The sequence below is a fragment of the Nicotiana tomentosiformis genome, chromosome 4 (genome assembly GCF_000390325.3).
Source record: "Nicotiana tomentosiformis chromosome 4, ASM39032v3, whole genome shotgun sequence".
Taxonomy (NCBI): domain Eukaryota; kingdom Viridiplantae; phylum Streptophyta; class Magnoliopsida; order Solanales; family Solanaceae; genus Nicotiana; species Nicotiana tomentosiformis.
Genome location: NC_090815.1, coordinates 45,774,088 through 45,787,192, shown reverse-complemented (window position 1 = coordinate 45,787,192; position 13,105 = coordinate 45,774,088).

The window sequence follows — 13,105 nt, the reverse complement described above, 5'->3', positions numbered from 1 at the left end:
GAGACCCGATGTCTAAAATAAAATTAACTAGGGAGTGGAGACCCTATGTTGGAAAAGAGACTGGGGAGTGGAGACCCTATGTCTGAAATAAAATCAACTAGAGAGTGGAGACCCTGTGTTAAAAAAGAAGACTAGGGAGTGGAGATACTATATCTAAAATAACATCAACTAGGGAGTGGAGACCCTATGTCTAAAATAACATCAACTAGGTAGCGGAGACCCTATATTGTAAAAGAGACTAGGGAGTGGAGACCCTATGTCTAAAATATCATCAACTAGGGAGTGGAGACCCTATGTCTAAAATAACATCAACTAGGGAGTGGAGACCCTATGTTGAAAATGATGACTAGGTAGTAGAGACCCTATGTCTGAAATAACATCAACTAGTGAGTGGAGACACTATGTTGGAAAAGAAGACTAGCGAGTGGAGACCCTATGTCTAAAATAACATCAACTAGGGAGTGGAGACCCTATGTTGGAAAAGAAGAAAAGGGAGTGGAGACCCTATGTCTAAAATAAAATCAACTATTGAGTGGAGACCCTATGTTGGAAAATAAAACTAAAGAGTGGAGACCCTATGTCTAAAATAAAATCAACTAGAGAGTGAAGACCCTATGTTGGAAAAGAGACTACGGAGTTGAGACACTATGTCTGAAATAATGTCAACTAGGGAGTGGAGACCCTACGTTGGAAAATAAGACTAGGGAGTGGAGACCCTATGTCTGAAATAAAATCATCTAGGGAGTGGAGACCCTATGTTGAAAAAGAAGACTAGGGAGTGGAGATCCTATATCTAAAATAAAATCAAATAGGGGGTGGAGACCCTATGTTGGAAAAGAAGACTCGGGAGTGGAGACCCTATGTTAGAAAAAATAGACTAGGGAGTGCAGACGCTATGTCTAAAATAAAATCAACTAGGGAGTGGAGACCCTATGTTGGAAAAGAGACTAGGGAGTGGAGACCCTATATCTGAAATAAAATCATCTAGGGAGTGGAGATCCTATGTTGAAAAAGAAGACTAGGCAGTGGAGATCCTATATCTAAAATAACATCAACTAGGGAGCGGAGACCCTATGTATAAAATAACATCAACTAGGGAGTGGAGACCTTATGTTTGAAAAGAGACTAGGGAGTGGAGACCCTATGTCTAAAATAACATCAACTAGGGAGTGGAGACCCTATGTCTAAAATAACATCAACTAGGGAGTGGAGACCCTATGTCTAAAATAACATCAACTAGTGAGTGGAGACCCTATGTTGGAAAAGATGACTAGACAGTGGACACCTTATGTCTGAAATAATATCAACTAGGGAGTGGAGACCCTATGTTGGAAAAGAAGACTAGCGAGTGGAGACCCTATGTCTGAAATAAAATCAACTAGAGAGAGGAGACCCTATGTTAAAAAACAAGACTAGGGAGTGTAGATCCTATATCAAAAATAACATCAACTAGGGAGTGGAGACCTTATGTTGGAAAAGAAAACTAGAGAGTGGAGACCCTATGTCTAAAATAAAATCAACTAGAGAGTGGAGACCCTATGTTGGAAAAGAGACTACGGAGTTGAGACACTATGTCTAAAATAATGTCAACTAGGGAGTGGAGACCCTATGTTGGAAAATCAGACTAGGGAGTGGAGACCCTATGTCTGAAATAAAATCATCTAGGGAGTGGAGACCCTATGTTGAAAAAGAAGACTAGGGAGTGGAGATCCTATATCTAAAATAAAATCAACTAGGGGTTGGAGACCCTATGTTGGAAAAGAAGACTAGGGAGTGGAGACCCTATGTTGGAAAAAAGAGACTAGGGAGTGGAGACGCTATGTCTAAAATAAAATCAACTAGGCAGTGGAGACCCTGTGTTGGAAAAGAGACTAGGGAGTGGAGACCCTATATCTGAAATTAAATCAACTAGGGAGTGGAGACACTATGTTGAAAAAGAAGACTAGGGAGTGGAGATCCTATATCTAAAATAACATCAACTCGGGAGTGGAGACCCTATGTCTAAAATAACATCAACTACTAGGGAGTGGAGACCCTATGTTGGAAAAGAGACTAGGGAGTGGAGACCCTATGTCTAAAATATCAAAAACTAGGGAGTGGAGACCCTATGTCTAAAATAACATCAACTAGGGAGTGGAGACCCTATGTTGGAAAAGATGACTAGGTAGTGGACACCCTTTTGTCTGAAATAACATCAACTGGGGAGTGGAGACCCTATGTTGGAAAAGAAGACTAGCGAGTAGAGACCCTATGTCTGAAATAACATCAACTAGTGAGTGGAGACACTATGTTGGAAAAGAAGACTAGCGAGTGGAGACCCTATGTCTAAAATAACATCAACTAGGGAGTGGAGACCCTATGTCTAAAATAAAATCAACTATTGAGTGGAGACCCTATGTTGGAAAAGAAAACTAAAGAGTGGATACCCTATGTCTAAAATAAAATTAACTGGAGAGTGGAGACCCTATGTTGGAAAAGAGACTACAGAGTTGAGATACTATGTCTGAAATAATGTCAACTAGGGAGTGGAGACCCTACGTTGGAAAATAAGACTAAGGAGTGGAGACCCTATGTCTGAAATAAAATCATCTAGGGAGTGGAGACCCTATGTTGAAAAAGAAGACTAGGTAGTGCAGATCCTATATCTAAAATAAAATCAAATAGGGGGTGGAGACCCTATGTTGGAAAAGAAGACTCGGGAGTGGAGACCCTATGTTAGAAAAAATAGACTAGGGAGTGCAGACGCTATGTCTAAAATAAAATCAACTAGGGAGTGGAGACCCTATGTTGGAAAAGAGACTAGGGAGTGGAGACCCTATATCTGAAATAAAATCATCTAGGGAGTGGAGATCCTATGTTGAAAAAGAAGACTAGGGAGTGGAGATCCTATATCTAAAATAACATCAACTAGGGAGCGGAGACCCTATGTATAAAATAACATCAACTAGGGAGTGGAGACCTTATGTTGGAAAAGAGACTAGGGAGTGGAGACCCTATGTCTAAAATAACATCAACTAGGGAGTGGAGACCCTATGTCTAAAATAACATCAACTAGTGAGTGGAGACCCTATGTTGGAAAAGATGACTAGACAGTGGACACCTTATGTCTGAAATAATATCAACTAGGGAGTGGAGACCCTATGTTGGAAAAGAAGACTAGCGAGTGGAGACCCTATGTCTGAAATAAAATCAACTAGAGAGAGGAGACCCTATGTTAAAAAACAAGACTAGGGAGTGTAGATCCTATATCAAAAATAACATCAACTAGGGAGTGGAGACCTTATGTTGGAAAAGAAAACTAGAGAGTGGAGACCCTATGTCTAAAATAAAATCAACTAGAGAGTGGAGACCCTATGTTGGAAAAGAGACTACGGAGTTGAGACACTATGTCTGAAATAATGTCAACTAGGGAGTGGAGACCCTATGTTGGAAAATCAGACTAGGGAGTGGAGACCCTATGTCTGAAATAAAATCATCTAGGGAGTGGAGACCCTATGTTGAAAAAGAAGACTAGGGAGTGGAGATCCTATATCTAAAATAAAATCAACTAGGGGGTGGAGACCCTATGTTGGAAAAGAAGACTAGGGAGTGGAGACCCTATGTTGGAAAAAAGAGACTAGGGAGTGGAGACGCTATGTCTAAAATAAAATCAACTAGGGAGTGGAGACCCTGTGTTGAAAAAGAAGACTAGGGAGTGGAGATCCTATATCTAAAATAACATCAACTCGGGAGTGGAGACCCTATGTCTAAAATAACATCAACTACTAGGGAGTGGAGACCCTATGTTCGAAAAGAGACTAGGGAGTGGAGACCCTATGTCTAAAATATCAAAAACTAGGGAGTGGAGACCCTATGTCTAAAATAACATCAACTAGGGAGTGGAGACCCTATGTTGGAAAAGATGACTAGGTAGTGGACACCCTTTGTCTGAAATAACATCAACTGGGGAGTGGAGACCCTATGTTGGAAAAGAAGACTAGCGAGTAGAGACCCTATGTCTGAAATAACATCAACTAGTGAGTGGAGACACTATGTTGGAAAAGAAGACTAGCGAGTGGAGACCCTATGTCTAAAATAACATCAACTAGGGAGTGGAGACCCTATGTCTAAAATAAAATCAACTATTGAGTGGAGACCCTATGTTGGAAAAGAAAACTAAAGAGTGGATACCCTATGTCTAAAATAAAATTAACTGGAGAGTGGAGACCCTATGTTGGAAAAGAGACTACGGAGTTGAGATACTATGTCTGAAATAATGTCAACTAGGGAGTGGAGACCCTACGTTGGAAAATAAGACTAGGGAGTGGAGACCCTATGTCTGAAATAAAATCATCTAGGGAGTGGAGACCCTATGTTGAAAAAGAAGACTAGGGAGTGGAGATCCTATATCTAAAATAAAATCAAATAGGGGGTGGAGACCCTATGTTGGAAAAGAAGACTCGGGAGTGGAGACCCTATGTTAGAAAAAATAGACTAGGGAGTGCAGACGCTATGTCTAAAATAAAATCAACTAGGGAGTGGAGACCCTATGTTGGAAAAGAGACTAGGGAATGGAGACCCTATATCTGAAATAAAATCATCTAGGGAGTGGAGATCCTATGTTGAAAAAGAAGACTAGGGAGTGGAGATCCTATATCTAAAATAACATCAACTAGGGAGCGGAGACCCTATGTATAAAATAACATCAACTAGGGAGTGGAGACCTTATGTTGGAAAAGAGACTAGGGAGTGGAGACCCTATGTCTAAAATAACATCAACTAGGGAGTGGAGACCCTATGTCTAAAATAACATCAACTAGTGAGTGGAGACCCTATGTTGGAAAAGATGACTAGACAGTAGACACCTTATGTCTGAAATAATATCAACTAGGGAGTGGAGACCCTATGTTGGAAAAGAAGACTAGCGAGTGGAGACCCTATGTCTGAAATAAAATCAACTAGAGAGAGGAGACCCTATGTTAAAAAACAAGACTAGGGAGTGTAGATCCTATATCAAAAATAACATCAACTAGGGAGTGGAGACCTTATGTTGGAAAAGAAAACTAGAGAGTGGAGACCCTATGTCTAAAATAAAATCAACTAGAGAGTGGAGACCCTATGTTGGAAAAGAGACTACGGAGTTGAGACACTATGTCTGAAATAATGTCAACTAGGGAGTGGAGACCCTATGTTGGAAAATCAGACTAGGGAGTGGAGACCCTATGTCTGAAATAAAATCATCTAGGGAGTGGAGACCCTATGTTGAAAAAGAAGACTAGGGAGTGGAGATCCTATATCTAAAATAAAATCAACTAGGGGGTGGAGACCCTAGGTTGGAAAAGAAGACTAGGGAGTGGAGACCCTATGTTGGAAAAAAGAGACTAGGGAGTGGAGACGCTATGTCTAAAATAAAATCAACTAGGGAGTGGAGACCCTGTGTTGGAAAAGAGACTAGGGAGTGGAGACCCTATATCTGAAATTAAATCAACTAGGGAGTGGAGACACTATGTTGAAAAAGAAGACTAGGGAGTGGAGATCCTATATCTAAAATAACATCAACTCGGGAGTGGAGACCCTATGTCTAAAATAACATCAACTACTAGGGAGGGGAGACCTTATGTTGGAAAAGAGACTAGGGAGTGGAGACCCTATGTCTAAAATATCAAAAACTAGGGAGTGGAGACCCTATGTCTAAAATAACATCAACTAGGGAGTGGAGACCCTATGTTGGAAAAGATGACTAGGTAGTGGACACCCTTTGTCTGAAATAACATCAACTGAGGAGTGGAGACCCTATGTTGGAAAAGAAGACTAGCGAGTAGAGACCCTATGTCTGAAATAACATCAACTAGTGAGTGGAGACACTATGTTGGAAAAGAAGACTAGCGAGTGGAGACCCTATGTCTAAAATAACATCAACTAGGGAGTGGAGACCCTATGTCTAAAATAAAATCAACTATTGAGTGGAGACCCTATGTTGGAAAAGAAAACTAAAGAGTGGAGACCCTATGTCTAAAATAAAATTAACTGGAGAGTGGAGACCCTATGTTGGAAAAGAGACTACGGAGTTGAGATACTATGTCTGAAATAATGTCAACTAGGGAGTGGAGACCCTACGTTGGAAAATAAGTCTAGGGAGTGGAGACCCTATGTCTGAAATAAAATCATCTAGGGAGTGGAGACCCTATGTTGAAAAAGAAGACTAGGGAGTGGAGATCCTATATCTAAAATAAAATCAAATAGGGGGTGGAGACCCTATGTTGGAAAGGAAGACTCGGGAGTGGAGGCCCTATGTTGGAAAAAATAGACTAGGGAGTGCAGACGCTATGTCTAAAATAAAATCAACTAGGGAGTGGAGACCCTATGTTGGAAAAGAGACTAGGGAGTGGAGACCCTATATCTGAAATAAAATCATCTAGGGAGTGGAGATCCTATGTTGAAAAAGAAGACTAAGGAGTGGATATCCTATATCTAAAATAACATCAACTAGGGAGCGGAGACCCTATGTATAAAATAACATCAACTAGGGAGTGGAGACCTTATGTTGGAAAAGAGACTAGGGAGTGGAGACCCTATGTCTAAAATAACATCAACTAGGGAGTGGAGACCCTATGTCTAAAATAACATCAACTAGGGAGTGGAGACCCTATGTTGGAAAAGATGACTAGACAGTGGACACCTTATGTCTGAAATAATATCAACTAGGGAGTGGAGACCCTATGTTGGAAATGAAGACTAGCGAGTGGAGACCCTATGTCTGAAATAAAATAAACTAGAGAGAGGAGACACTATGTTAAAAAAGAAGACTAGGGAGTGTAGATCCTATATCTAAAATAACATCAACTAGGGAGTGACCCTATGTTGGAAAAGAAAACTAGAGAGTGGAGACCCTATGTCTAAAATAAAATCAACTAGAGAGTGGAGACCCTATGTTGGAAAAGAGACTACGGAGTTGAGACACTATGTCTGAAATAATGTCAACTAGGGAGTGGAGACCCTATGTTGGAAAATCAGACTAGGGAGTGGAGACCCTATGTCTGAAATAAAATCATCTAGGGAGTGGAGACCCTATGTTGAAAAAGAAAACTAGAGAGTGGAGATCCTATATCTAAAATAAAATCAACTAGGGGGTGGAGACCCTATGTTGGAAAAGAAGACTAGGGAGTGGAGACCCTATGTTGGAAAAAAGAGACTAGGGAGTGGAGACGCTATGTCTAAAATAAAATCAACTAGGGAGTGGAGACCCTATGTTGGAAAAGAGACTAGGGAGTGGAGACCCTATGTCTGAAATTAAATCAACTAGGGAGTGGAGACACTATGTTGAAAAATAAGACTAGGGAGTGAAGATCCTATATCTAAAATAACATCAACTCGGGAGTGGAGACCCTATGTCTAAAATAACATCAACTACTAGGGAGTGGAGACCCTATGTTGGAAAAGAGACTAGGGAGTGGAGACCCTATGTCTAAAATATCAAAAACTAGGGAGTGGAGACCCTATGTCTAAAATAACATCAACTAGGGAGTGGAGACCCTATGTTGGAAAAGATGACTAGGTAGTGGATACCTTTTGTCTGAAATAACATCAACTGGGGAGTGGAGACCCTATGTTGGAAAAGAAGACTAGCGAGTAGAGACCCTATGTCTGAAATAACATCAACTAGTGAGTGGAGACACTATGTTGGAAAAGAAGACTAGCGAGTGGAGACCCTATGTCTAAAATAACATCAACTAGGGAGTGGAGACCCTATGTCTAAAATAAAATCAACTATTGAGTGGAGACCCTATGTTGGAAAAGAAAACTAAAGAGTGGAGACTCTATGTCTAAAATAAAATTAACTGGAGAGTGGAGACCCTATGTTGGAAAAGAGACTACGGAGTTGAGATACAATGTCTGAAATAATGTCAACTAGGGAGTGGAGACCCTACGTTGGAAAATAAGACTAGGGAGTGGAGACCCTATGTCTGAAATAAAATCATCTAGGGAGTGGAGACCCTATGTTGAAAAAGAAGACTAGGGAGTGGAGACCCTATGTTGGAAAAGAAGACTCGGGAGTGGAGACCCTATGTTGGAAAAGAAGACTCGGGAGTGGAGACCCTATGTTGGAAAAAATAGACTAGGGAGTGCAGACACTATGTCTAAAATAAAATCAACTAGGGAGTGGAGACCCTGTGTTGGAAAAGAGACTAGGGAGTGGAGACCCTATATCTGAAATAAAATCATCTAGTGAGTGGAGATCCTATGTTGAAAAAGAAGACTAAGGAGTGGATATCCTATATCTAAAATAACATCAACTAGGGAGCGGAGACCCTATGTATAAAATAACATCAACTAGGTAGTGGAGACCTTATGTTGGAAAAGAGACTAGGGAGTGGAGACCCTATGTCTAATATAACATAAACTAGGGAGTGGAGACCCTATGTCTAAAATAACATCAACTAGGGAGTGGAGACCCTATGTCTAAAATAAAATCAACTAGTGAGTGGAGACCCTATGTTGGAAAAGATGACTAGACAGTGGACACCTTATGTCTGAAATAATATCAACTAGGGAGTGGAGACCCTATGTTGGAAAAGAAGACTAGCGAGTGGAGACCCTATGTCTGAAATAAAATCAACTAGAGAGAGGAGACACTATGTTAAAAAAGAAGACTAGGGAGTGTAGATCCTATATCTAAAATAACATCAACTAGGGAGTGGAGACCCTATGTTGGAAAAGAAAACTAGAGAGTGGAGACCCTATGTCTAAAATAAATCAACTAGAGAGTGGAGACCCTATGTTGGAAAAGAGACTACGGAGTTGAGACACTATGTCTGAAATAATGTCAACTAGGGAGTGGAGACCCTATGTTGGAAAATCAGACTAGGGAGTGGAGACCCTATGTCTGAAATAAAATCATCTAGGGAGTGGAGACCCTATGTTGAAAAAGAAGACTAGGGAGTGGAGATCCTATATCTAAAATAAAATCAACTAGGGGTGGAGACCCTATGTTGGAAAAGAAGACTAGGGAGTGGAGACCCTATGTTGGAAAAAAGAGACTAGGGAGTGGAGACGCTATGTCTAAAATAAAATCAACTAGGGAGTGGAGACCCTATGTTGGAAAAGAGACTAGGGAGTGGAGACCCTATGTCTGAAATTAAATCAACTAGGGAGTGGAGACACTATGTTGAAAAAGAAGACTAGGGAGTGGAGATCCTATATCTAATATAACATCAACTCGGGAGTGGAGACCCTATGTCTAAAATAACATCAACTACTAGGGAGTGGAGACCCTATGTTGGAAAAGAGACTAGGGAGTGGAGACCCTATGTCTAAAATATCAAAAACTAGGGAGTGGAGACCCTATGTCTAAAATAACATCAACTAGGGAGTGGAGACCCTATGTTGGAAAAGATGACTAGGTAGTGGACACCTTTTGTCTGAAATAACATCAACTGGGGAGTGGAGACCCTATGTTGGAAAAGAAGACTAGCGAGTAGAGACCCTATGTCTGAAATAACATCAACTAGTGAGTGGAGACACTATGTTGGAAAAGAAGACTAGCGAGTGGAGACCCTATGTCTAAAATAACATCAACTAGGGAGTGGAGACCCTATGTCTAAAATAAAATCAACTATTGAGTGGAGACCCTATGTTGGAAAAGAAAACTAAAGAGTGGAGACCCTATGTCTAAAATAAAATTAACTGGAGAGTGGAGACCCTATGTTGGAAAAGAGACTACGGAGTTGAGATACTATGTCTGAAATAATGTCAACTAGGGAGTGGAGACCCTACGTTGGAAAATAAGACTAGGGAGTGGAGACCCTATGTCTGAAATAAAATCATCTAGGGAGTGGAGACCCTATGTTGAAAAAGAAGACTAGGGAGTGGAGATCCTATATCTAAAATAAAATCAAATAGGGGGTGGAGACCCTATGTTGGAAAAAGAGACAAGGGAGTAAAGACCCTATGTCTAAAATAACATCAACTAGGGTGTGGACGCCCTATGTTGTAAAAGAAGATAAGGGAGTGGATAACCTATGTCTAAAATAAAATAAATTAGGGAGTGGAGCCCCTATGATGGAAAAGAGACAAGGGAGTGGAGAGGCTCTATCAACAAAAATAAACCAGGGAGTGGAGACCCTATGTTAGAAAATAGACTAGGGAGTGGAGACCCTATGTCTAAAATAACATCAACTAGGGAGTGGAGACCCTATATTGGAAAAGATGACTAGGGAGTTGAGACCCTATGTCTGAAATAACATCAACTAGGGAGTGGAAACCCTTTGTTGGAAAAGAAGACTAGTGAGTGGAGACCCTATGTCTAAAATAACATTAACTAGGGAGTGGAGACCCTATGTTGGTAGAGAAAACAAGGGAGTGGAGACACTATGTCTAAAATAAAATGAACTAGGGAGTGGAGACTCTATGTTGGAAAAGAAAACTAGAGAGGAGAGGCCCTATGCCTAAAATAAAATCAACTAGAGAGTGGAGACTCTATGTTGGAAAAGAAACTAGGGAGTGGAGACTCAATGTCTGAAATAAAATCAACTAGTGAGTGGAGACCCTATGTTGGAAAAGAAGACTAGGGAGTGGAGACCCTATGTCTGAAATAAAATCAACTAGGGGGAGAGACCCTATGTTGAAAAAGAAGACTAGGGAGTGGAGATCCTATATCTAAAGTAAAATTAACTAGGGAGTGGAGACCCTATGTTGGAAAAGACGACTAGGGAGTATAGACCCTATGTTTAAAATAACATCAACTTGGGGGTGGAGACCCTATGTCTAAAAAGAAATCAACTAGAGAGTGGAGACCCTATGTTGGAAAAGAAGACTAGGGAGTAGAGACTCTGTGTCTAAAATAAGATCAAATAGGGAGTGGATACTCTATGTTGTAAAAGAAGACAAGGGAGTGGAGACCCTATGTCTAAAATAACATCAACTAGGGAGTGGATACTCTATGTTGTAAAAGAAGACAAGGGAGTGGAGACCCTATGTCTGAAATAAAATAAACTAGGGAGTGGAGACCCTATGTTGGAAAAGAGACTAGGGAGAGGAGACACTATGTCTAAAATAAAATCAACTAGGGAGTGGAGAACCTATGTTGGAAAAGTGACAAGGGAGTGGAGACCCTATGTCAAAAATAACATCAACTAGGGAGTGGAGACCCTACGTTGAAAAAGAAGACTAGGGAGTGGAAATCCTATATCTAAAATGAAATCAACTAGGGAGTGGAGACCCTATGTTGGAAAATAAAACTAGGGATTGGAGACCCTATGTTGGAAAATTAAATAGGGAGTGGAGACCCTCTGTTGGAAAAGAAGACTAGGGATTGGAGACCCTATGTCTAAAATAATATCAACTAGGGAGTGGAGACCCTATGTCTAAATTAACATAAACTAGGGAGTGGAGACCCTATGTTGTAAAAGAAGACTAGGGAGTGGAGATCCTATATCTAAAATAAAATCAACTAGGGGGTGGAGACCCTATGTTGGAAAAGAAGACTAGGGAGTGGAGACCCTATGTTGGAAAAAAGAGACTAGGGAGTGGAGACGCTATGTCTAAAATAAAATCAACTAGGGAGTGGAGACCTTTGTTGAAAAAGAGACTAGGGAGTGGAGACCCTATATCTGAAATTAAATCAACTAGGGAGTGGAGACACTATGTTGAAAAAGAAGACTAGGGAGTGGAGATCCTATATCTAAAATAACATCAACTCGGGAGTGGAGACCCTATGTCTAAAATAACATCAACTACTAGGGAGTGGAGACCCTATGTTCGAAAAGAGACTAGGGAGTGGAGACCCTATGTCTAAAATATCAAAAACTAGGGAGTGGAGACCCTATGTCTAAAATAACATCAACTAGGGAGTGGAGACCCTATGTTGGAAAAGATGACTAGGTAGTGGACACCCTTTGTCTGAAATAACATCAACTGGGGAGTGGAGACCCTATGTTGGAAAAGAAGACTAGCGAGTAGAGACCCTATGTCTGAAATAACATCAACTAGTGAGTGGAGACACTATGTTGGAAAAGAAGACTAGCGAGTGGAGACCCTATGTCTAAAATAACATCAACTAGGGAGTGGAGACCCTATGTCTAAAATAAAATCAACTATTGAGTGGAGACCCTATGTTGGAAAAGAAAACTAAAGAGTGGATACCCTATGTCTAAAATAAAATTAACTGGAGAGTGGAGACCCTATGTTGGAAAAGAGACTACGGAGTTGAGATACTATGTCTGAAATAATGTCAACTAGGGAGTGGAGACCCTACGTTGGAAAATAAGACTAGGGAGTGGAGACCCTATGTCTGAAATAAAATCATCTAGGGAGTGGAGACCCTATGTTGAAAAAGAAGACTAGGGAGTGGAGATCCTATATCTAAAATAAAATCAAATAGGGGGTGGAGACCCTATGTTGGAAAAGAAGACTCGGGAGTGGAGACCCTATGTTAGAAAAAATAGACTAGGGAGTGCAGACGCTATGTCTAAAATAAAATCAACTAGGGAGTGGAGACCCTATGTTGGAAAAGAGACTAGGGAGTGGAGACCCTATATCTGAAATAAAATCATCTGGGGAGTGGAGATCCTATGTTGAAAAAGAAGACTAGGGAGTGGAGATCCTATATCTAAAATAACATCAACTAGGGAGCGGAGACCCTATGTATAAAATAACATCAACTAGGGAGTGGAGACCTTATGTTGGAAAAGAGACTAGGGAGTGGAGACCCTATGTCTAAAATAACATCAACTAGGGAGTGGAGACCCTATGTCTAAAATAACATCAACTAGTGAGTGGAGACCCTATGTTGGAAAAGATGACTAGACAGTGGACACCTTATGTCTGAAATAATATCAACTAGGGAGTGGAGACCCTATGTTGGAAAAGAAGACTAGCGAGTGGAGACCCTATGTCTGAAATAAAATCAACTAGAGAGAGGAGACCCTATGTTAAAAAACAAGACTAGGGAGTGTAGATCCTATATCAAAAATAACATCAACTAGGGAGTGGAGACCTTATGTTGGAAAAGAAAACTAGAGAGTGGAGACCCTATGTCTAAAATAAAATCAACTAGAGAGTGGAGACCCTATGTTGGAAAAGAGACTACGGAGTTGAGACACTATGTCTGAAATAATGTCAACTAGGG